The sequence below is a fragment of the Bombina bombina genome, chromosome 3 (genome assembly GCF_027579735.1).
Source record: "Bombina bombina isolate aBomBom1 chromosome 3, aBomBom1.pri, whole genome shotgun sequence".
In the NCBI taxonomy this organism is placed as follows: Eukaryota; Metazoa; Chordata; class Amphibia; order Anura; family Bombinatoridae; genus Bombina; species Bombina bombina.
In genome coordinates, this window is record NC_069501.1 from 98040693 (window position 1) to 98068282 (window position 27590).

Here is a 27590-nt window from a genome sequence, read left to right on the forward strand (position 1 = left end):
GCAGGAATCAGGCAAGCTGCCACTGGTACAGCAAGTCTAGGAGACTCAGCACACACAGGAAACCCAGCAGGTACAGTTAGTGAGGCTGGCACAGAACACTAGAAGCTGGTACAGCAAGAATCAGGGAAGCTGCCACTGGTACAGCAAGTACAGGAGACTCAGCACACACATTAATCCCAGCATGTACAGTTAGTGAGGCTGGCACAGAACACTAGAAGCTGGTACAGCAGGAATCAGGGAAGCTGCCACTGGTACAGCAAGTACAGGAGGCTCAGCAGGAAACAAGGTACGTAGAAGGTTGTTGCAACACTAAGTGAGCTGAAGCAGGTAAGAACAAAGTACTCTGTTGAAAAACTCAGCCCAGAGAGATGGGATAAGTGGATTTATAGAGGAACTCCCACACCTGTGGCCATTTAGGTGGGAGTTCATAAAATTAGGTATGGTCCCTCTAAATTACTGCAGCGTGCGTCCGCACACACTGATGAAACACACTAACTGTTTAAGAAGACAGGCTTACCTGACCATTCTCCAGCAATGGGCTCCTTCTTCGGATTTTCACGTGGAGGAACGCCAAAGAAGGACACCATTGTTAGAGTGTGGTCTGGTAAGTACCTGACACACTGCATTCCTGTGCTGAAGTGTTTACACAAGTGCAGCAACTCTCCTTTATATATATAGAGAATTAGTGGTGTAGCCAACTACAAAGGTGTGTACATAACAGCACTCATCACCATCATTACCACTATATCGGTAGGTCAAGTTGTTTCTATTTAAGAAACAGAATTTATGTTTACCTGATAAATTACTTTCTCCAACGGTGTGTCCGGTCCACGGCGTCATCCTTACTTGTGGGATATTCTCTTCCCCAACAGGAAATGGCAAAGAGCCCAGCAAAGCTGGTCACATGATCCCTCCTAGGCTCCGCCTACCCCAGTCATTCGACCGACGTTAAGGAGGAATATTTGCATAGGAGAAACCATATGGTACCGTGGTGACTGTAGTTAAAGAAAATAAATTATCAGACCTGATTAAAAAAAACCAGGGCGGGCCGTGGACCGGACACACCGTTGGAGAAAGTAATTTATCAGGTAAACATAAATTCTGTTTTCTCCAACATAGGTGTGTCCGGTCCACGGCGTCATCCTTACTTGTGGGAACCAATACCAAAGCTTTAGGACACGGATGAAGGGAGGGAGCAAATCAGGTCACCTAAATGGAAGGCACCACGGCTTGCAAAACCTTTCTCCCAAAAATAGCCTCAGAAGAAGCAAAAGTATCAAACTTGTAAAATTTGGTAAAAGTGTGCAGTGAAGACCAAGTCGCTGCCCTACATATCTGATCAACAGAAGCCTCGTTCTTGAAGGCCCATGTGGAAGCCACAGCCCTAGTGGAATGAGCTGTGATTCTTTCGGGAGGCTGCCGTCCGGCAGTCTCGTAAGCCAATCTGATGATGCTTTTAATCCAAAAAGAGAGAGAGGTAGAAGTTGCTTTTTGACCTCTCCTTTTACCAGAATAAACAACAAACAAGGAAGATGTTTGTCTAAAATCCTTTGTAGCATCTAAATAGAATTTTAGAGCGCGAACAACATCCAAATTGTGCAACAAACGTTCCTTCTTTGAAACTGGTTTCGGACACAGAGAAGGTACGATAATCTCCTGGTTAATGTTTTTGTTAGAAACAACTTTTGGAAGAAAACCAGGTTTAGTACGTAAAACCACCTTATCTGCATGGAACACCAGATAAGGAGGAGAACACTGCAGAGCAGATAATTCTGAAACTCTTCTAGCAGAAGAAATTGCAACTAAAAACAAAACTTTCCAAGATAACAACTTAATATCAACGGAATGCAAGGGTTCAAACGGAACCCCCTGAAGAACTGAAAGAACTAAATTGAGACTCCAAGGAGGAGTCAAAGGTTTGTAAACAGGCTTAATTCTAACCAGAGCCTGAACAAAGGCTTGAACATCTGGCACAGCGGCCAGCTTTTTGTGAAGTAACACAGACAAGGCAGAAATCTGTCCCTTCAGGGAACTTGCAGATAATCCTTTTTCCAATCCTTCTTGAAGGAAGGATAGAATCCTAGGAATCTTAACCTTGTCCCAAGGGAATCCTTTAGATTCACACCAACAGATATATTTTTTCCAAATTTTGTGGTAAATCTTTCTAGTTACAGGCTTTCTGGCCTGAACAAGAGTATCGATAACAGAATCTGAGAATCCTCGCTTCGATAAGATCAAGCGTTCAATCTCCAAGCAGTCAGCTGGAGTGAAACCAGATTCGGATGTTCGAACGGACCCTTAACAAGAAGGTCTCGTCTCAAAGGTAGCTTCCAAGGAGGAGCCGATGACATATTCACCAGATCTGCGTACCAAGTCCTGCGTGGCCACGCAGGAGCTATCAAGATCACCGACGCCCTCTCCTGATTGATCCTGGCTACCAGCCTGGGGATGAGAGGAAACGGCGGGAACACATAAGCTAGTTTGAAGGTCCAAGGTGCTACTAGTGCATCCACTAGAGCCGCCTTGGGATCCCTGGATCTGGACCCGTAGCAAGGAACTTTGAAGTTCTGACGAGAGGCCATCAGATCCATGTCTGGAATGCCCCACAGCTGAGTGACTTGGGCAAAGATTTCCGGATGGAGTTCCCACTCCCCCGGATGCAATGTCTGACGACTCAGAAAATCCGCTTCCCAATTTTCCACTCCTGGGATGTGGATAGCAGACAGGTGGCAGGAGTGAGACTCCGCCCATAGAATGATTTTGGTCACTTCTTCCATCGCCAGGGAACTCCTTGTTCCCCCCTGATGGTTGATGTACGCAACAGTTGTCATGTTGTCTGATTGAAACCGTATGAACTTGGCCCTCGCTAGCTGAGGCCAAGCCTTGAGAGCATTGAATATCGCTCTCAGTTCCAGAATATTTATCGGTAGAAGAGATTCTTCCCGAGACCAAAGACCCTGAGCTTTCAGGGATCCCCAGACCGCGCCCCAGCCCATCAGACTGGCGTCGGTCGTGACAATGACCCACTCTGGTCTGCGGAATGTCATCCCTCGTGACAGGTTGTCCAGGGACAGCCACCAACGGAGTGAGTCTCTGGTCCTCTGATTTACTTGTATCTTCGGAGACAAGTCTGTATAGTCCCCATTCCACTGACTGAGCATGCACAGTTGTAATGGTCTTAGATGAATGCGTGCAAAAGGAACTATGTCCATTGCCGCTACCATCAATCCGATCACTTCCATGCACTGAGCTATGGAAGGAAGAGGAACGGAATGGAGTATCCGACAAGAGTCTAGAAGTTTTGTTTTTCTGGCCTCTGTCAGAAAAATCCTCATTTCTAAGGAGTCTATTATTGTTCCCAAGAAGGGAACCCTTGTTGACGGAGATAGAGAACTCTTTTCCACGTTCACTTTCCATCCGTGAGATCTGAGAAAGGCCAGGACAATGTCCGTGTGAGCCTTTGCTTGAGGAAGGGACGACGCTTGAATCAGAATGTCGTCCAAGTAAGGTACTACAGCAATGCCCCTTGGTCTTAGCACAGCTAGAAGGGACCCTAGTACCTTTGTGAAAATCCTTGGAGCAGTGGCTAATCCGAAAGGAAGCGCCACGAACTGGTAATGTTTGTCCAGGAATGCGAACCTCAGGAACCGATGATGTTCCTTGTGGATAGGAATATGTAGATACGCATCCTTTAAATCCACCGTGGTCATGAATTGACCTTCCTGGATGGAAGGAAGAATAGTTCGAATGGTTTCCATCTTGAACGATGGAACCTTGAGAAACTTGTTTAAGATCTTGAGATCTAAGATTGGTCTGAACGTTCCCTCTTTTTTGGGAACTATAAACAGATTGGAGTAGAACCCCATCCCTTGTTCTCTTAATGGAACGGGATGAATCACTCCCATTTTTAACAGGTCTTCTACACAATTTAAGAATGCCTGTCTTTTTATGTGGTCTGAAGACAACTGAGACATGTGGAACCTCCCCCTTGGGGGAAGTCCCTTGAATTCCAGAAGATAACCTTGGGAGACTATTTCTAGCGCCCAAGGATCCAGAACATCTCTTGCCCAAGCCTGAGCGAAGAGAGAGAGTCTGCCCCCCACCAGATCCGGTCCCGGATCGGGGGCCAACATTTCATGCTGTCTTGGTAGCAGTGGCAGGTTTCTTGGCCTGCTTTCCCTTGTTCCAGCCTTGCATTGGTCTCCAAGCTGGCTTGGCTTGAGAAGTATTACCCTCTTGCTTAGAGGACGTAGCACTTTGGGCTGGTCCGTTTCTACGAAAGGGATGAAAATTAGGTTTATTTTTTGCCTTGAAAGGCCGATCCTGAGGAAGGGCGTGGCCCTTACCCCCAGTGATATCCGAGATAATCTCTTTCAAGTCAGGGCCAAACAGCGTTTTCCCCTTGAAAGGAATGTTAAGTAGCTTGTTCTTGGAAGACGCATCAGCCGACCAAGATTTCAACCAAAGCGCTCTGCGCGCCACAATAGCAAACCCAGAATTCTTAGCCGCTAACCTAGCCAATTGCAAAGTGGCGTCTAGGGTGAAAGAATTAGCCAATTTGAGAGCATTGATTCTGTCCTTAATCTCCTCATAAGGAGGAGAATCACTGTCGACCGCCTTTATCAGCTCATCGAACCAGAAACATGCGGCTGTAGCGACAGGGACAATGCATGAAATTGGTTGTAGAAGGTAACCCTGCTGAACAAACATCTTTTTAAGCAAACCTTCTAATTTTTTATCCATAGGATCTTTGAAAGCACAACTATCCTCTATGGGTATAGTGGTGCGTTTGTTTAAAGTGGAAACCGCTCCCTCGACCTTGGGGACTGTCTGCCATAAGTCCTTTCTGGGGTCGACCATAGGAAACAATTTTTTAAATATGGGGGGAGGGACGAAAGGAATACCGGGCCTTTCCCATTCTTTATTAACAATGTCCGCCACCCGCTTGGGTATAGGAAAAGCTTCTGGGAGCCCCGGCACCTCTAGGAACTTGTCCATTTTACATAGTTTCTCTGGGATGACCAACTTGTCACAATCATCCAGAGTGGATAATACCTCCTTAAGCAGAATGCGGAGATGTTCCAACTTAAATTTAAATGCAATCACATCAGGTTCAGCTTGTTGAGAAATGTTCCCTGAATCAGTAATTTCTCCCTCAGACAAAACCTCCCTGGCCCCATCAGACTGAGTTATGGGCCCTTTAGAAATATTAATATCAGCGTCGTCATGCTCTTCAGTATCTAAAACAGAGCAGTCGCGCTTACGCTGATAAGTGTTCATTTTGGCTAAAATGTTTTTGACAGAATTATCCATTACAGCCGTTAATTGTTGCATAGTAAGGAGTATTGGCGCGCTAGATGTACTAGGGGCCTCCTGAGTGGGCAAGACTCGTGTAGACGAAGGAGGGAATGATGCACTACCATGCTTACTCCCCTCACTTGAGGAATCATCTTGGGCATCATTGTCATTGTCACATAAATCACATTTATTTAAATGAATAGGAATTCTGGCTTCCCCACATTCAGAACACAGGCATAAACTTGATAACAAGTACAAAAAACGTTTTAAAATAAAACCGTTACTGTCACTTTAAATTTTAAACTGAACACACTTTATTACTGCAAATGCGAAAAAACATGAAGGAATTGTTCAAAATTTACCAAATTTTCACCACAGTGTCTTAAAGCCTTAAAAGTATTGCACACCAAATTTGGAAGCTTTAACCCTTAAAATAACGGAACCGGAGCAGTTTTGAACTTTAACCCCTTTACAGTCCCTGGTATCTGCTTTGCTGAGACCCAACCAAGCCCCAAGGGGAATACGATACCAAATGACGCCTTCAGAAGTCTTTTCTAAGTATCAGAGCTCCTCTCACATGCGACTGCATGCCATGCCTCTCAAAAACAAGTGCGCAACACCGGCGCGAAAATGAGGCTCTGCCTATGCTTTGGGAAAGCCCCTAAAGAATAAGGTGTCTAAAACAGTGCCTGCCGATATTATTATATCAAAATACCCAGATAAAATGATTCCTCAAGGCTAAATATGTGTTAATAATCAATCGATTTAGCCCAAAAAAAGTCTACAGTCTTAATAAGCCCTTTTTGAAGCCCTTATTTACAATCGTAATAAACATGGCTTACCGGATCCCAGAGGGAAAATGACAGCTTCCAGCATTACATCGTCTTGTTAGAATGTGTCATACCTCAAGCAGCAAGAGACTGCTCACTGTTCCCCCAACTGAAGTTAATTGCTCTCAACAGTCCTGTGTGGAACAGCCATGGATTTTAGTGACGGTTGCTAAAATCATTTTCCTCATACAAACAGAAATCTTCATCTCTTTTCTGTTTCTGAGTAAATAGTACATACCAGCACTATTTCAAAATAACAAACTCTTGATTGAATAATAAAAACTACAGTTAAACACTAAAAAACTCTAAGCCATCTCCGTGGAGATGTTGCCTGTACAACGGCAAAGAGAATGACTGGGGTAGGCGGAGCCTAGGAGGGATCATGTGACCAGCTTTGCTGGGCTCTTTGCCATTTCCTGTTGGGGAAGAGAATATCCCACAAGTAAGGATGACGCCGTGGACCGGACACACCTATGTTGGAGAAAACAAAGTTTATCAGATGTGACATAAATAGATCCCTTTAATGTGGAAGTACATTATAATAAAAACACAACTTTATTATTTAGTTATTTTTAAAATGGGAAAAACACAAATAAAAACAGTGTGAAAAAAAGTTGAATAGCACAAAATCATTATAGTGCTGTACTGTGTGTAGTTTGAATTGGGTAGGGTATAGGTAATCCCCTTGTGCATATATAATGAATTATTATACATATAATTAATAACCTTTTAATAAATGGCTATTTTTCACAGAATAGGGGATTAACATTAACAATGTGAATAGGAGTGGGTTGTATAGTTAAATTGACATTGCTGGTGCATCTCATAAGAAAGAAAATCCCTCTCACAAAGTGTACATTACTTTTTGGATGCCACAATGAATAAACGCTTATGCTTTTATTGTTGAGAGTCCTGTGAAAGTCCTGTGATTGTCTGGAGACCGGGTGCCTTTTCATTCTGTTGTTCTGTGTATTCTGGGAGGCGTTTGATGGAGCGCTTTGGATTGGCATCGGATGATGACATCATCTGTATGGGACCATGTGAGTAGTGAGCGTGTCTCTATGGGGCCTATCTATCAAGCTCCGAATGGAGCTTGAAGCCCCGTGTTTCTGGCGAGCCAGCAGTTATGAAAGACCGCTGCTCCATAACCTGTCCGCCTGCTCTGAGCAGGCAGACAGACATCGCCGGGGGCCGGGGCCGGCGCTGCACCAGCAGCTCTTGTGAGCAGCTGGTGCAATGCTCAATAAGGAGAGCGTATTGCTCTTCGCATTCAGCGATGTCTTGCGGACCAAATTGGCCTCTGTGCACTCTTAGGAAAAAAAAAAAAAAAGCTACAAGGATAGTAGCAAAATATGTAGCAGACTGTCACATGACCAGAACCCCCAATCAGATTAAATGAACTGTTACCATATTTACCCACTATATTCCTACTTTATAAATTGTTATTGATCTATTTTATTGTAACATATTACTTTGGCAACACAGTAATAATGTCATGCTAATAAAGTATTCTTGACTTGACTTGACTCAGCACACACAGGAAACCCAGCATGTACAGTTAGTGAGGCTGGCACAGAACACTAGATAAGACAAGTTAGTACAGCAGGAATCAGGCAAGCTGCCACTGGTACAGCAAGTCTAGGAGACTCTGCAAGCACAGGAAACCCAGTAGATACTGTTGGTGCAGCTGGCAAGGGATACCAGGTAAGTGCAGCTGATACAGCTGGATTCAGGTAAGTTGCCACTAGTATAGCAAGTACAGGAGACTCAGCTGGCACAAGTAACCCAGCAGGTACAGTTAGTGAGGCTGGCACAGAACACTAGAAGCTGGTACAGCAGGAATCAGGCAAGCTGCCACTGGTACAGCAAGTCTAGGAGACTCAGCACACACAGTAAACCCAGCAGGTACAGTTAGTGAGGCTGGCACAGAATTCTAGAAGCTGGTACAGCAGGAATCAGGCAAGCTGCCACTGGTACAGCAAGTACAGGAGACTCAGCACACACAGTAAACCCAGCAGGTACAGTTAGTGAGGCTGGCACAGAACACTAGAAGCTGGTACAGCAGGAATCAGGCAAGCTGCCACTGGTACAGCAAGTCTAGGAGACTCAGCACACACAGGAAACCCAGCAGGTACAGTTAGTGAGGCTGGCACAGAATTCTAGAAGCTGGTACAGCAGGAATCAGGGAAGCTGCCACTGGTACAGCAAGTCTAGGAGACTCAGCACACACAGTAAACCCAGCAGGTACAGTTAGTGAGGCTGTCACAGAACACTAGAAGCTGGTACAGCAGGAATCAGGCAAGCTGCCACTGGTACATCAAGTCTAGGAGACTCAGCACACACAGGAAACCCAGCAGGTACAGTTAGTGAGGCTGGCACAGAACACTAGAAGCTGGTACAGCAGGAATCAGGCAAGCTGCCACTGGTACAGCAAGTACAGGAGACTCAGCACACACAGGAAACCCAGCAGGTACAGTTAGTGAGGCTGGCACAGAACACTAGAAGCGGGTACAGCAGGAATCAGGCAAGCTGCCACTGGTACAGCAAGTCTAGGAGACTCAGCACACACAGTAAACCCAGCATGTACAGTTAGTGAGGCTGGCACAGAACACTAGAAGCTGGTACAGCAGGAATCAGGGAAGCTGCCACTGGTACAGCAAGTACAGGAGGCTCAGCACACACATTAATCCCAGCATGTACAGTTAGTGAGGCTGGCACAGAACACTAGAAGCGGGTACAGCAGGAATCAGGCAAGCTGCCACTGGTACAGCAAGTCTAGGAGACTCAGCACACACAGTAAACCCAGCATGTACAGTTAGTGAGGCTGGCACAAAACACTAGAAGCTGGTACAGCAGGAATCAGGGAAGCTGCCACTGGTACAGCAAGTACAGGAGGCTCAGCAGGAAACAAGGTACGTAGAAGGTTGTTGCAACACTAAGTGAGCTGAAGCAGGTAAGAACAAAGTACTCTGTTGAAAAACTCAGCCCAGAGTGATGGGATAAGTGGATTTATAGAGGAACTCCCACACCTGTGGCCATTTAGGTGGGAGTTCATACAATTAGGTATGGTCCCTCTAAATTACTGCAGCGTGCGTCCGCGCACACTGATGAAACTCACTAACTGTTTAAGAAGACAGGCTTACCTGACCATTCTCCAGCAATGGGCTCCTTCTTCGGATTTTCACGTGGAGGAATGCCAAAGAAGGACACCATTGTTAGAGTGTGGTCTGGTAAGTACCTGACACACTGCATTCCTGTGCTGAAGTGTTTACACAAGTGCAGCAACTCTCCTTTATATATAGAGAATTAGTGGTGTAGCCAACTACAAAGGTCTGTACATAACAGCACTCATCACCATCATTACCACTATGGCCTCGCTTCCATTGAGTCGTAATTCAGTTTGCGTGCACTCGCAAACCGATAAATATGCTGTCGGAAGCAATATCGTTTATCGACTGTTTCCAATGGCGCGTTATACCTCAATATCGGCAGCCGGACTTCGGCTGCCGAAAAGATCTTCGCGTCCCATAGAAAGTAATAGAAGCCGTTAATCGATAAATTATACCAGGTTTCCAATGAAAGCGCTAACCGTTAATACATTGTCGGAGGCTGTCGATACATTGAGAAATATTACCCCCAGCTCAACTAGGTGTAAAAGAGGAAAATTGTGCTTTCTGAGACCTATTTTCTATTTAAATTATAAAACTTGCAAATAATGCAAGTGTTTTAATGTAGAAATAAATTGTTATAAGTAATATTTATTGTTGTCTCATGTATAGAAATAGTTGAACTTATATTCTAATAGAAATATCAATATATATTTAAATATAATAATATATGCAAGAACATATATACAGAATGCAAACTAGACCTATGCCTAGGGCAGCAATAAATATTACTTATATTTATGAAGTGTTAAATATAATTATATTAGAAAATAGTATTTGATTATTAAAAATATGGATAAGTGTTTTTTATTTTTCTTGAGAGGCGATCACAGGTAAGAAGCACGGACGTTAAACGTAAATTCTATAGCGTAAGGTCGGGTTACCTTAGCAACTAATTGATTTTCAAGAAATCCGACGTTAGATGGAAGCGTTAACACAACGTTAACTTACAGCTACACGAAAAGAGCGACTGCGCGCAACACGCTAATCTTTTCAATGGAAACCTGGTACTAAAATGCAGCCGTAAATTACTTTTAGCTGTCGGCCGCTTCGGTAGCTTACGGCTCCATTTTTAACGACTCAATGGAAGCGAGGCCTATATCGGTAGGTCAAGTTGTTTCTATTTAAGAAACAAAGTTTATCAGATGTGACATAAATAGATCCCTTTAATGTGGAAGTACATTATAATAAAAACACAACTTTATTATTTAGTTATTTTTAAAATGGGAAAAACACAAATAAAAACAGTGTGAAAACAAGTTGAATAGCACAAAATCATTATAGTGCTGTACTGTGTGTAGTTTGAAATGGGTAGGGTATAGGTAATCCACTTGTGCATATATAATGAATTATTATACATATAATTAATAACCTTTTAATAAATGGCTATTTTTCACAGAATAGGGGATTAACATTAACAATGTGAATAGGAGTGGGTTGTATAGTTAAATTGACATTGCTGGTGCATCTCATAAGAAAGAAAATCCCTCTCACAAAGTGTACATTACTTTTTGGATGCCACAATGAATAAACGCTTATGCTTTTATTGTTGAGAGTCCTGTGAAAGTCCTGTGATTGTCTGGAGACCGGGTGCCTTTTCATTCTGTTGTTCTGTGTATTCTGGGAGGCGTTTGATGGAGCGCTTTGGATTGGCATCGGATGATGACATCATCTGTATGGGACCATGTGAGTAGTGAGCGTGTCTCTATGGGGCCTATCTATCAAGCTCCGAATGGAGCTTGAAGCCCCGTGTTTCTGGCGAGCCAGCAGTTATGAAAGACCGCTGCTCCATAACCTGTCCGCCTGCTCTGAGCAGGCAGACAGACATCGCCGGAAATCAACCTGATCGAGTATGATCGAGTTGATTGACACCCCCTGCTGGTGGCCCATTGGCCGCGAGTCTGCAGGGGCCGGCGCTGCACCAGCAGCTCTTGTGAGCAGCTGGTGCAATGCTCAATAAGGAGAGCGTATTGCTCTTCGCATTCAGCGATGTCTTGCGGACCAAATTGGCCTCTGTGCACTCTTAGGAAAAAAAAAAAAAAAGCTACAAGGATAGTAGCAAAATATGTAGCAGACTGTCACATGACCAGAACCCCCAATCAGATTAAATGAACTGTTACCATATTTACCCACTATATTCCTACTTTATAAATTGTTATTGATCTATTTTATTGTAACATATTACTTTGGCAACACAGTAATAATGTCATGCTAATAAAGTATTCTAGACTTGACTTGACTCAGCACACACAGGAAACCCAGCATGTACAGTTAGTAAGGCTGGCACAGAACACTAGATAAGACAAGTTAGTACAGCAGGAATCAGGCAAGCTGCCACTGGTACAGCAAGTCTAGGAGACTCTGCAAGCACAGGAAACCCAGTAGATACTGTTGGTGCAGCTGGCAAGGGATACCAGGTAAGTGCAGCTGATACAGCTGGATTCAGGTAAGTTGCCACTAGTATAGCAAGTACAGGAGACTCAGCTGGCACAAGTAACCCAGCAGGTACAGTTAGTGAGGCTGGCACAGAACACTAGAAGCTGGTACAGCAGGAATCAGGCAAGCTGCCACTGGTACAGCAAGTCTAGGAGACTCAGCACACACAGTAAACCCAGCAGGTACAGTTAGTGAGGCTGGCACAGAATTCTAGAAGCTGGTACAGCAGGAATCAGGCAAGCTGCCACTGGTACAGCAAGTACAGGAGACTCAGCACACACAGTAAACCCAGCAGGTACAGTTAGTGAGGCTGGCACAGAACACTAGAAGCTGGTACAGCAGGAATCAGGCAAGCTGCCACTGGTACAGCAAGTCTAGGAGACTCAGCACACACAGGAAACCCAGCAGGTACAGTTAGTGAGGCTGGCACAGAATTCTAGAAGCTGGTACAGCAGGAATCAGGGAAGCTGCCACTGGTACAGCAAGTCTAGGAGACTCAGCACACACAGTAAACCCAGCAGGTACAGTTAGTGAGGCTGTCACAGAACACTAGAAGCTGGTACAGCAGGAATCAGGCAAGCTGCCACTGGTACAGCAAGTCTAGGTGACTCAGCACACACAGGAAACCCAGCAGGTACAGTTAGTGAGGCTGGCACAGAACACTAGAAGCTGGTACAGCAGGAATCAGGCAAGCTGCCACTGGTACAGCAAGTACAGGAGACTCAGCACACACAGGAAACCCAGCAGGTACAGTTAGTGAGGCTGGCACAGAACACTAGAAGCGGGTACAGCAGGAATCAGGCAAGCTGCCACTGGTACAGCAAGTCTAGGAGACTCAGCACACACAGTAATCCCAGCATGTACAGTTAGTGAGGCTGGCACAGAACACTAGAAGCTGGTACAGCAGGAATCAGGGAAGCTGCCACTGGTACAGCAAGTACAGGAGGCTCAGCAGGAAACAAGGTACGTAGAAGGTTGTTGCAACACTAAGTGAGCTGAAGCAGGTAAGAACAAAGTACTCTGTTGAAAAACTCAGCCCAGAGTGATGGGATAAGTGGATTTATAGAGGAACTCCCACACCTGTGGCCATTTAGGTGGGAGTTCATACAATTAGGTATGGTCCCTCTAAATTACTGCAGCGTGCGTCCGCGCACACTGATGAAACTCACTAACTGTTTAAGAAGACAGGCTTACCTGACCATTCTCCAGCAATGGGCTCCTTCTTCGGATTTTCACGTGGAGGAATGCCAAAGAAGGACACCATTGTTAGAGTGTGGTCTGGTAAGTACCTGACACACTGCATTCCTGTGCTGAAGTGTTTACACAAGTGCAGCAACTCTCCTTTATATATATAGAGAATTAGTGGTGTAGCCAACTACAAAGGTGTGTACATAACAGCACTCATCACCATCATTACCACTATATCGGTAGGTCAAGTTGTTTCTATTTAAGAAACAAAGTTTATCAGATGTGACATAAATAGATCCCTTTAATGTGGAAGTACATTATAATAAAAACACAACTTTATTATTTAGTTATTTTTAAAATGGGAAAAACACAAATAAAAACAGTGTGAAAACAAGTTGAATAGCACAAAATCATTATAGTGCTGTACTGTGTGTAGTTTGAAATGGGTAGGGTATAGGTAATCCACTTGTGCATATATAATGAATTATTATACATATAATTAATAACCTTTTAATAAATGGCTATTTTTCACAGAATAGGGGATTAACATTAACAATGTGAATAGGAGTGGGTTGTATAGTTAAATTGACATTGCTGGTGCATCTCATAAGAAAGAAAATCCCTCTCACAAAGTGTACATTACTTTTTGGATGCCACAATGAATAAATGCTTATGCTTTTATTGTTGAGAGTCCTGTGAAAGTCCTGTGATTGTCTGGAGACCGGGTGCCTTTTCATTCTGTTGTTCTGTGTATTCTGGGAGGCGTTTGATGGAGCGCTTTGGATTGGCATCGGATGATGACATCATCTGTATGGGACCATGTGAGTAGTGAGCGTGTCTCTATGGGGCCTATCTATCAAGCTCCGAATGGAGCTTGAAGCCCCGTGTTTCTGGCGAGCCAGCAGTTATGAAGCAGCGGTCACAAAGACCGCTGCTCCATAACCTGTCCGCCTGATCTGAGCAGGCGGACAGACATCGCCGGAAATCAACCCGATCGAGTACGATCGAGTTGATTGACACCCCCTGCTGGCGGCCCATTGGCCGCGAGTCTGCAGGGGCCGGCGTTGCACCAGCAGCTCTTGTGAGCTGCTGGTGCAATGCTCAATACGGCGAGCGTATTGCTCGCCGTATTCAGCGAGGTCTGGCGGACCTGATCCGCACTGTCGGATCAGGTCCGCCAGACTATGATAAATAGAGGCCTATGGATCGAGTCAGCGTGAAGGCGGCTGAATAGTAACAGCGATTCTTTCCGTTGGTGTGATTTGGTCTCTGAGCACTACCTGTTTGTTTTTGGCCAATAATAGGTAGTACTAGATATAATTGTGTACACTTTGCATGTAGTCAGTTATCAAATTTGTTAATTATCTTGCACTATATTCAACCATGTAATTTCATTACAAGAATAGCAGTATAATGTCTACAATTCAATAAGCGGTATTAAGTAACTGTAACCATTATGTATCCAAACGTTTTGGATGTTACAATATAAGCTGGTTTGAATTGAGCTATATATATTATAATTTAGATATCTGACTGCAATATAACCATCCAGATAGCGGATAGAGAGGACAGTGAATAGACTCTAGTGTCTTTGATATTTGAGTAATTGTGTCAGCTGCACTATGCCATTATTTATACAACAGTGTTTTTGTTGATTTTAAGTTAAACTCATTATATTATATGCTAATCATGACAACCCGGCAACAGTTTATAGGTTTGATCAGTAAATATAGTATTCTACTGTTTCGCAGTGCATATTTATGGCTAAAAATGTTATTTCATATTAATAGTCAGCACGCCAGTAGAGCGGTTAGGTAATGTTATCAAACAGGAGACTGATCGATTCCTCACTAAGCTATAAGGATGCATATTAGCCCACAGTAAAGTATAGTACTTGTACTATCTATATATTGTTTCACAAATTAAAAAGGAGGATCCCAAATCCTCTGGCTAGCTCCCTGACATGTTTCGCGTGTTAAAGCTTTTTCAAAGGCGGTGCCGCTGCCTTGCGTCCCCTCATTTAAAGGGAAAAGACAGAGTTCATTGGGCAGTCAGGAGTGTCCTGATAGGCTACGAAGTGTGTCTGTCACTTTCTTGTTAGTAGCCATGCAATTTTTGCTCTGGATGTATTGTATATCAGAATGAGTAAAAGATAACTTCAAGAGTGTCTATTTTAAGGCAGGTATTGAGACATATCCCCTCATATATTGTGATATTAAATAATAAGATTCTATCGGCTAGATTACGAGTTTTGCATTATAGTAAAAAAGCAGCGTTATCAGCTTTTTTACTACAGCTGGTATTACGAGTCTTGCAGATTTAGGGGCACCGCACACTTTTTTGGCCTTACCGCAAATCAACTTACGCAATTTTTCGTATAGTCTATTTTTAATAGGACTTCCATAGTGCCGGTATTACGAGCTTGTCCTGGGAGGCCAAAAAGTGAGCGGTACACCCTATCCTGTCAAGATTCGTACCGCATTTTAAAGTCAGTAGTTATGAGTTTTACACTACAAAGCCTAGCATAAAATTTATTGCTAAAGTGCTAAAAAGTAAACTAACACCCATAAACTACCTATTAACCCCTAAACCAAGGCCCTCCCACATCGCAAACACTAAAATAAAATTATTAACCTCTAATCTGCCACTCCCGACATCGCAGCCACTATAAAAACATATTAACCCCTAAACCGCCGCACTCCCGCCATGCAAACATTAGTTAAATATTATTAACCCCTAATCTGCCGTCCCTAACATCGCCGTCACCTACCTACATTTATTAACCCCTAATCTGCCGCCCCCAACGTCGCTGCCACTATACTAAAGTTATTAACCCCTAACCCTAAGTCTAACCCTAACCCCCCCTAAATTAAATATAATTAAATTAAATCTAAATAAAACTTACTATTAATAACTAAATAATTCCTATATAAAACTAAATACTTACCTATAAAATAAACCCTAAGCTAGCTACAATATAGCTAATAGTTACATTGTATCTAGCTTAGGGTTTATTTTTATTTTACAGGCAAGTTTGTATTTATTTTAACTAGGTAGAATAGTTACTAAATAGTTATTAACTATTTACTAACTACCTAGCTAAAATAAATACAAATTTACCTGTAAAATAAAACCTAACCTGTCTTACAATAAAACCTAACCTAACCATACAATTAAATAAATTCCCTAAATTAAATACAATTAACTAAATTCAATACAATTAGCTAAATTACAAAAAAAAACACTAAATTACAGAAAATAAAAAACAAATTACAAGATCTTTAAGCTAATTACACCTAATCTAATAGCCCTATCAAAATAAAAAAAAACGCCCAAAATAAAAAAAAACCTAGCCTAAACTAAACTACCAATAGCACGTAAAAGGGCCTTTTGCGGGACATTGCCCCAAACAATTCAGCTCTTTTACTTGTAAAAAAAAATACAAACAACCCCCCCCAACAGTAAAACCCACCACCCAAACAACCAACCCCCCAAATAAATTCCTAACTAAAAAAACCTAATCTCTCCATTGCCCTGAAAAGGGCATTTGGATGGGCATTGCCCTTAAAAGGGCATTTAGCTCTATTGCAGCCCAAACCCCTAATCTAAAAATGAAACCCACCCAATACATCCTTAAAAAAATCCTAACACTAACCCCCGAAGATCCACTTACAGTTTTGAAGAGCCGACATCCATCCTCAACAAAGCCTGGAGAAGTCTTCATCCAAGTGGCAAGAAGTCCTCAACGTAGCCAGCAGAAGTGGTCCTCCAGATGGGCAGAAGTCTTCACCCAGATGGCATCTTCTATCTTCATTCTTCCGACGCGGAACGGCTCCATCTTCAAGACATCCAGCGCGGAGCATCCTCTTCTATCGATGGCTTCTTCTACAATGAAGGTTCCTTTAAATGACGTCATCCAAGATGGCGTCCCTTAGATTCCGATTGGCTGATAGAATTCTATCAGCCAATCGGAATTAAGGTTGAAAATGCAATCAGCCAATAGGATTGAGCTCGCATTCTATTGGCTGATTGGAATCCTATTGGCTGATTGGATAAGTATTTAGTTTTAAATAGGAATTATTTAGGTAATGGTAGTAGGTTTTATTTAGATTTATTTTAATTATATTTAAGTTAGGGGGGGTTATGGTTAGACTTAGGGTTAGGGGTTAATAACTTTAGTATAGTGGCGGCGACGGGGGCGGCAGATTAGGGGTTAATAAATGTAGATAGGTGGTGGCGATGTTAGGGACAGCAGATTAGGGGTTAATATTTAACTAGTGTTTGTGATGCGGGAGTGCGGCGGTTTAGGGGTTAATATGTTTATTCTAGTGGCGGCGATGTCGGGAGAGGCAGATTAGGGGTTAATAATTTTATTTTAGTGTTTGTGATGCGGGAGGGCCTCGGTTTAGGGGTTAATAGGTAGTTTATGAGTGTTAGTGTACTTTGTAACACTTTAGTTATGAGTTTTATGCTACAGCTTTGTAGTGTAAAACTCATAACTACAGACTTTAGAATGCGTTACGAATCTTGACGGGATAGGGTGTCCCACTCACTTTTTGGCCTTCCAGGACAAGCTTGTAATACCGGCGCTATTAAAAAGCCCATTGAAAAAAGACTATACGCAATTTGCGTAAGTTGATTCGCGGTAAGGCCAAAAAAGTGTGCAGAGCCCCTAAATCTGCAAGACTCGTAATACCAGCGATGGTGAAAAAGCAGTGTTATAACCTGATAACGCTGCTTTTGCACTATAACGCAAAACTCGTAATCTAGCCGTAAGATAGTTTATTATGAATATTGTATAAACGTGAATACAATCTTATAATATATTTAATAAAGTGTTATTAACCATGATTGGTTGTGTTATAGTGAGTTCTGTGTAAATAGTATAATAATGTGAACACCGTGGGTATATGAATTTTCCCCATATATTTAATTCCCAGATAGTTAAAATCTATTATGTTTTTATAGAGGGGACCAACTTTCATCACTAGATAGTGATGTATGGATGTTCTTTTTTGTTCACAATTAATTGCTAAGTATATACAGTATATTTTTTAACGTAGGATGATTATTCTGAGAATATTTTCTTTTTGAATAGAGGGATGGAAATGTTCTAATCTAGAAAACAGTAGAAGTTATTCTGTTCATTAATACCATGTGGATGAACAGTATTACGTAAATAGATCCATTTGCATTCTGCCCTTAGTAAGGCTTGTTCCAAACCCCCCCCCCCCCCGATTCCCAGGGAGATTTTTTCCAACCCTGTACATTTAAGATTCTTTGGATTCTCTAGGTGGAAATCTAAGAAGTGTGATGCCACTGTGTTTAGTGTTTTCTCATCTTCCTTATCTTTTTTGGAATTTTTTATATTTCTTATTTGTTCTTGCAGACGGGTTCTGAGTTTTCTACGTGTTATTCCATCATAAACCTTTTAGCAATGGCATTTAAGTGCATAGATCACTCCCTCAGTGGTGCAACTGATATATTTGTTCATTTTGTGCCAGTGCCCGAATCTGTCATGAATTTTCATTGTTTTGTCCATATAAGAGCAGGTTAAACAGGTTACACATGAGTGGGAGCCTTGTTTGAAGGCTGTAGTAGTCTTCTTTAATGTGTAGTGACTGCTCATTAGCATGTTCTTTAAATTGCTTGATCTTCTGTAGCCTATTGATATTGAGTCCCCCATTACACCTTTTAAATCTACATCCGAGAGTAGTATATTCCAATGTTTATTGAGGATATTTAGTACATGGTGTATTTGAGGGTTATAAGTCAGTATTAGTCTTGTTTAATTGTCTGATTGTCTATTTGGTTGTGTATGTTTTTTCTGTAATAGATTGTTTCTGTTAGTGCTCGATGCTCTCACTTTTACCTTCTGAATGTTCCATTTGCTATAGCCCCTATCCAGGATTCTATTTTCCAATTCTTTGGCCTCTGTTTGGAAATCCGCATTTACTGCAGTTCCTTCTGATTTGCAAGAATTCTCCCACTGGTAAAGATTTAATGGTAACAGGAGCATGTGCACTGCTTTGATGATGTAGGCTATTTGTTGCTGTGGACTTGCGATACAAGTCAGTTGAGAATTTCCCTTCATCATATTTACAAATATTTAGATTTAGAAATTCGATTGATGATTGGTCCATTTTGTGGGTTAGGCGTATATTAAGATTCTTGTTTAACTCAGTTACAAATGTTTCAAAGTCTCGTTTGTTGTCTTCCCATAGGAATAGTATATCATCTATTTACCTAATCCATAGGGGTATCTTCTCTGTGTATGTAGTATTGGAATCTGAAAAAACAACTTGTCTTTCCCACCATCCCAAAAATAAATTTGCATAGGTAGGGGCACATGCCGTGCCCATCGCAGTTCCCATTACTTGGAGATAGAATTGATTTGAAAATGTAAAAAAGTTGTATCGCAAGATAAACTCAAGTAGTTGTAATATGAATATGTTATGAGATTTATTTTCCTCTGATGCCTCTGTTAGAAATAATCGAACTGCTTTCAATCCCGGATTGTGCTGTATTGATGTATAGAGGGATTCAACATCAGCATTTCTAATTTATTGGGTCATCATTCTGTAGTGCCATTCTCGTTCTCCTCTTTCCCATTTCTCCAATCTCCTTTATATACCTGTTGTGTATATGGCAGCATCCATAATTAGGTGCATGAAATATGTTTAGTCTTTAATGTCCCTTTTTTTGCTCCTTTTATATGTCTGCACATATTTAGACTATATGGAGGTCACGCTAAGCCTTTGGAAATTTTTTTTTGAGGCAAGGAAAAGCTCTAGACCGAGGTATCAGTCTAACAAGGAGACTGCCTTGCCTCTTGAAGGACCATCATTATGATAAAATGACATGCTCTAATTCATTACAGAATGTAATTTCATCACTAGTGATGATGCAACTCTATGGCCCCTAGTTATCAAGCCGTCAACCTCAAATACACTGGAATTCCGCAGCGTATTTGTGGTGAGGCTGATTTGCCTTAGTTATCAAATCCTAGATATCGGCAAAAGTAGAATTTAGTGACGTAAGCTTTGATCCGCCGGACTCAGTCCGACACAGATCGATTCTTACGTCACTCCAGATGTTCCACACACAAGTACGGCACAATCTGACTACTTTTGCTAGTTATCAAAAAACTAGCAGGTACGCTCGACACTTTTTTCGGCCCAGCGTACCTGGTTTTCAAACCGTCGCCCTGGAGGCGGCGGATCCCATAGGAATCAATGGGAGTCTGACCATAGCGAAAGTCCATGTTCGCTGCTGCCAGACATCCCATTGATTCCTATGGGAGATGTCTACACCTAACACCCTAACATGTACCCCGAGTCTAAACACCCCTAATCTGTCCCCCCTACACCGCTGCAACTAAATAAATGAATTACCCCCTAAACCGCCGCTTCCGGAGCCCACCGCAAGCTATACCAAATATGTTAACCCCTAAACCGCCGCTTCCAGAGCCCACCGCAAGCTATACTAAATATGTTAACCCCTAAACCGCCGCTCCCGGTGCCCGCCGCAACTATAATATATGTATTAACCCCTAAACCGCCGCTCCCGGTGCCCGCCGCAACTATAATATATGTATTTTACCCCCTAAACCGCCGATCTCGGACCCCGCCACAACCTATATTAATCTTATTAACCCCTAATCTGCCCCCCTACACCGTCGCCACCTATAATAAATGTATTAACCCCTATCCTGCCCCCCCTACACTGCCGCCACTGTAATAAAATTATTAACCCCTAAACCTAAGTCTAACACTAACCCTAACACCCCCCTAACTTAAATATTAATTAAATAAACCAAAATAATATTTCTCTTATTAACTAAATTAATCCTATTTAAAACTAAATACTTACCTTTAAAATAAACCCTAATATAGCTACAATATAAATAATAATTATATTGTAGCTATCTTAGGATTTATTTTTATTTTACAGGCAACTTTGTATTTATTTTAACTAGGTACAATAGCTATTAAATAGTTATTAACTATTTAATAGCTACCTAGTTAAAATAAAGAGAAATTTACCTGTAAAATAAAAACTAACCTAAGTTACAATTACACCTAACACTACACTATACTTTAATAAATTATTCCTATTTAAAACTAAATACTTACCTGTAAAATAAACCCTAAGATAGCTACAATATAATTAATAATTACATTGTAGCTATTTTAGGATTTATATTTATTTTACAGGTAACCTTGTATTTATTTTAGCTAGGTAGAATAGTTATTAAATAGTTATTAACTATTTAATAACTACCTAGCTAAAAGAAATACAAAATTACCTGTAAAATAAATCCTAACCTAAGTTACAATTAAACCTAACACTACACTATCATTAAATTAAATAAATTACCTACAAATAACTACAATTAAATACAATTAAATAAACTAACTAAAGTATAAAAAATAAAAAAAGCTAAGTTACAAAAAAAAAAAAGTTACAAACATTTAAAAAATATTACAAAAATTTTAAGCTACTTACACCTAATCTAAGCCCCCTAATAAAATAACAAAGCCCCCCAAAATAAAAAAATTCCATACCCTATTCTAAATTAAAAAGTTACCAGCTCTTTTACCTTACCAGCCTTTAAAAGGGCCTTTTGCGGGGCATGCCCCAAAGAATTCTGCTCTTTTGCCTGTAAAATAAAAATACAACCCCCCCCCCAACATTAAAACCCACCATCCACATACCCCTAATCTAACCCAAACCCCTCTTAAATAAACCTAACACTACCCCCCTGAAGATCATCCTACCTTGAGTCGTCTTCAGTCAGCCGACCACCGATGGAACCGAAGAGGAGATCCGGAGCGGCAGAAGTCATCATCCAAGGGGCACTGAAGAAGGCTTCCATCCGATGAAGTCATCATCCAGGCGGCGCTGAAGAAGTCTTCCATCCGGGCTATGTCATCTTCCAAGTGGCGTCTTCAATCTTCTTTCTTCCGGATCCATCTTCATCCTGCTTACGCGGAACATCCTTCTTCCCCGACGGCCGACGACTGAATGAAGGTTCCTTTAAGGGACGTCATCCAAGATGGCGTCCCTTCAATTCCGATTGGCTGATAGGATTCTATCAGCCAATCGGAATTAAGGTAGGAGAAATCTGATTGGCTGATTGAATCAGCAAATCAGATTGAAGTTCAATCCGATTGGCTGATCCAATCAGCCAATCAGATTGAGCTCGCATTCTATTGGCTGTTCCGATCATAATATTTTTTAAATGTTAATAATAATGATAATATTAATGATAATATTTTTTAAATGTTTGTAACTTATTTTTTTTTATTTTTTGTAACTTAGCTTTTTTATTTTTTGTACTTTAGTTAGTTTATTTAATTGTATTTAATTGTAGTTATTTGTAGGTAATTTATTTAATTAATGTAATGATAGTGTAGTGTTAGGTTTAATTGTAACTTAGGTTAGGATTTATTTTACAGGTAATTTTGTATTTCTTTTAGCTAGGTAGTTATTAAATAGTTAATAACTATTTAATAACTATTCTAACTAGCTAAAATAAATACAAAGTTCCTGTAAAATAAATATAAATCCTAAAATAGCTACAATGTAATTATTAATTATATTGTAGCTATCTTAGGGTTTATTTTACAGGTAAGTATTTAGTTTTAAATAGGAATAATTTATTAAAGTATAGTGTAGTGTTAGGTGTAATTGTAACTTAGGTTAGTTTTTATTTTACAGGTAAATTTCTCTTTATTTTAACTAGGTAGCTATTAAATAGTTAATAACTATTTAATAGCTATTGTACCTAGTTAAAATAAATTGAAAGTTGCCTGTAAAATAAAAATAAATCCTAAGATAGCTACAATATAATTATTATTTATATTGTAGCTATATTAGGGTTTATTTTAAAGGTAAGTATTTAGTTTTAAATAGGATTAATTTAGTTAATAAGAGAAATATTATTTAGATTTATTTAATTAATATTTAAGTTAGGGGGGTGTTAGATTTAGTGTTAGACTTAGGTTTAGGGGTTAATAATTGTATTACAGTGGCGGCGGTGTAGGGGGGGCAGGATAGGGGTTAATAAATTTATTATAGGTGGCGACGGTGTAGGGGGGGCAGATTAGGGGTTAATAAGTTTAATATAGGTTGCGGCGGGGTCCGGGAGTGGTGGTTTAGGGGTTAAACTATTTATTTAGTTGCGGTGAGGTCCGGGATCCGCAGGATAGGGGTTAATACATTTATTAGGGGTGGCGGCAGTATAGGGGGGGCAGGATAGGGGTTACTAGGTATAATGTAGGTGGCGGCGGTGTCCGGGAGCGGCGGTTTAGGGGTTAAACTATTTATTTAGTTGCGTGAGTTCCGGGATCCGCAGGATAGGGGTTAATAACTTTATTATAGGTGTTGGCGATATAGGGGGGGCAGGATAGGGGTTACTAGGTATAATGTAGGTGGCGGCGGTGTCCGGGAGCGGCGGTTTAGGGGTTAATACATTTATAAGAGTTGCGGTGGGGTCTAGGAGCGGCGTTTTAGGGGTTAATAACTTTATTGAGTTGCGGGGGGCTCCGGGGGCGCCGGTATAGGGGGTAGAATAGTGTAGTTAGTGTGGGTGCTTAGTGACAGGGGTATCAACAAAGCTGTCAAAAAGCCGAAGAGCAGCGAGATCGGATGAGTGATAACTCTCACAGTCCGCTGCTCATCGCCCCGTACTTGGTGTGCGGCTTTTTGACAGCTTTTTTGATAACTTAGGCGAAATTTTGAAGGTCCGCGGCGGCGATGGTAGGCGAGCTTAGGCGGGCGTATTGAACCGGCGAAGGCAGATAAAGTAGACGGCTTGATAACTACCCCCCTATGTGTTTAACCCCTGCACATTTATTAAAAAACCATTAACATGCCTCCCAACATCCCTGAGGCTTTTTGGGGCTGGGAGGGGGACTTGTGGGCAGTTGACTACCATCATTTGGTGTGCAGAGCCACAACAAGAGGGACAGGACTGTGGGTTTTGCATTGGGCACTGAGTGGGCTGAGTCTAGATCTCTTTCATAAAGGTGGTGAGAGGCAACAATCCATTACTCCTGGGAATTACTCTTCCTTACCACTAGGCAGGGGCGGAACTACCTGGGATGCAGAGTCCGCAACTGCGACCAGGCCCAGGAGGTCCCTCCCTCAGGGAGGGCCCAACTTCAGAACAAGAAAAAGGTTTTTTTGTTTGTTTCCAGTCAGCACAAACTTTCTTTGACCCACTGTGATTTTACTTTGACCTTCGGGCGGCTGCCTGTGGTACTGTGACGTCACGTGCTTATCAGTCTCATTTAGTCTTCTTTTATTTACCTATTAGTCGCAGCACAGCTCAGCTGCCTGGTCCCTTCCCATTTTGGCTTCTTTGGTGTGCAGGCACAGCTTCTCCTGACTGACTGCATGTGTAGTCTTCTCCCCTCAATCCGCCCGTGACTACACGTGTAGTCTATTCAAGTAGGGAGGCCGGGGGGGCTGAACATTTCTGTGTGGCTGTGGGTTTTAGGTCCCTGGCACTGACTGCTTAGCTGCTTTCATTTTGTGAACTGTGAGCTCCTTTCCCTGGCGTTGGCTGCTTTAATTTTATGAACTGAGCTCCTATCACATTCTCCATGTTTTCTAATCAAATCTCTCTAAAGCTTTTGAAGTAATTACATTGCAAACCTGGAAGTGGAGTCGGAGTTAGGCCATTAAAAAATCCCCCAAAAACAATGTGCTAATAGAGTTATTAAGTTTTACACTTGACTATGTTTATTTATTGCAACACTAATTACATTTTTGAATTTACAAGTTTTGCGTCCTTTTGACCATTTTGCCTTGAGAGTTTCCTCTACAACTTCTTAGCTGTGTAAACCCCTTAACTGCAGTTTATTAAATTAAGAGGCTATTATGTTTTTTGTTGTTGTTTTTTTTAAATAAAACCATGCAGCATATTTTATAAGTATTGAACGGTTTCGATAGATAAAATGGTATTGTGTAAGTCTAAGAGCATATCCTCTTGCATATCTTTGCTATAGGGCTGTTATAACGCACGCTCCTGTTCTTTGTGTAGCATGTTGCAGGGTTCATTTTTGGATTTTGCTGTATGTGTTCCAGCCTCTCTGGTGGAACACATACAGCAAACAATATTTCTAGTTTGTATTACAATGAAAGTATCAAAATAAATGCTGACAGAAAATTAGCTTATACTATGCTGATTTGTTTTAAGGGAAATTAAAATTGTTTGTCCATTATACACACCAGCTGTTCCAAAACCTTTTTATTTTATACTGTCTGGTACAGCATCATTTCTGTTTTCTGTATAAACTGGTAGTTTGCCCTTTAGTTAGAAGTGTGTGTATATATATACTGGTAATACAGAACAGGACAGAATATCTCAATGAGGCCAATAGACTATTAAATGACCCTGAAACTTACAGAACATTACAAAGAGATCCAACTAGAATTTTCCAAAAACAATATAATTCACTAATTGACACTGCACAACATCTAAACCTATTAAACCAAAACGAACTTAAATACCTCACACATGTACATCCCAGAACTGCAATTTTTTACCACCTCCCAAAAATCCACAAGAGTTTAGTCAACCCTCCCGGTCGCCCAATAGTTTCTGGCATCGACTCTCTCACAGCTAGAATTTCAGAATATGTGGATTTTTTCCTTAAACCTTTAGTTCCTAAATTAAAATCATATCTCAGGGACTCTGTTGACACCATAAGCAAAATCACAAATATAGAATGGAGAGAAAATTACAAATGGATGACACTTGATGTCTCCTCCTTATACACCAGCATTCCCCACGAAAGCGGGATTGCAGCAATGAAACAAATTCTTAAAAAAACAGAATTACAGATTAATCACCAAGATTTTATAATTGAATGCATCAGATTTGTGTTAGAAAAAAACTATTTTGAATTTAATGGCTCACATTTCTTACAGATAAGCGGAACAGCCATGGGTACAACCATGGCACCCAGCTACGCCAATCTATATATGGGTCTCTGGGAAGATTCGTACATATACTGCAACAATCCCTTCCATAAAAATATCATCTGGTGGGGCAGGTATTATACTAATCTGGGAAGGGGATGAAACAACCATTACAAAATTCATCCAACACATAAATACCAATACTTTTAACCTTCAATTTACATCAAAAATTGAACAGGAGTCCATAGAGTTTCTTGATTTGACTCTATTTCACGAAAATACTGATATATGCACTAAACTATACCGAAAAAGCACTGATTGTAATGGGTATCTTCGTGCAGATAGCGGCCACTACAAGCCCTGGATTCAAAATATCCCATACGGACAATTCCAGCGGCTAAAAAGAAATTGTACAAAAAATAATGACTTCATTAAAGAAGCCAAATTACTTAAAGATAAACTAGTAGAAAAATGCTATCCTAAAAAACTGATAGATAATTCATTCAAAAAAGTTCAAAAATTAGATAGAAAACAACTTCTCATTACAAATAAAGAAAAAGGTCGTAAATCCACTGAGAATAACATCAAAAAACTAGGAATGGTAACTACTTACAACGAAGCAGCCCCTGAAATTAAGAAAATACTCAAAAAATATTGGCCTATACTCGAACAGGATAAGTTTCTAAAAAATAGTATAGGCAAAGCACCAAAAATCATGTTCAGAAAAAATAAATGTTTAAAACAAATCCTAGCACCTAGTAAACTGAAAGTAACACAGTCTAAAACTTACTGGCTAACTTTTTTCAAGTGCAATAGGGCGAACTGCAAAGGCTGTGAGCATGCCTATGAAGGAAAAAAACCCACTAAAATAATAAATTCAAACACATATCCTAACAAAACCTGTGAAATTAACACTCTAACCAACTGCAAAAGTACCTTCGTGGTTTACCTCCTTGAATGCCCATGTAAACTACAATATATAGGCCGCACAAAACGCCCATATATGGTACGGCTACTAGAACATTTGAAAAATATAGAGGCAGGCTATAAAGAACATAGTGTCTCTCGACATTTCAAAAAAATTCATAACCAAGACCAAACATTGTTAAAAGGAACGATATTAGAACAAGTATCAGTTCCCAAAAGAGGAGGAGACAGGTTCCTAAAACTACGCCAACAGGAAACATACTGGATACATCATATGGGTACCATGACCCCTATGGGGCTTAATGAGGATATAGATCTTGCAGCCTTCCTCTAAAAATCTGTCTCTCCACTAAAAATCCTTTCCTCATAGAATTACATACACTATCCCTACAAGGAATATATATATATGTACATAAATACATATATATATTTTTTTCCTATTCCCTAGACACCCAATCAGAACGATCAATAAGTAGTATTACACATATGAGGCATAACATTATGCCTCCCAATTCAAAACTGGTTGGGACCACAAGTAATCCCTACCCCCTTCTCTAATATGACAAAAACCCACAGAGGTTGTGTTAGTGAGTATACTAGCCTTTCGTAGTAAAATCCCGGAGCAACCATCTAGGGCCCTTCTTACACGGACCCACACTTCATCAACCATAGATTTGTAGATATACAATAAAATACAGTCTACCATCTATCTATCTATTGTTTTTTACTTTACACCCAAAATTGCAGTACTTTGTCTTTTAATATTCAGTTTAGGAATCCTTTTGTCTCCATGCATATAAACCATGGGAGC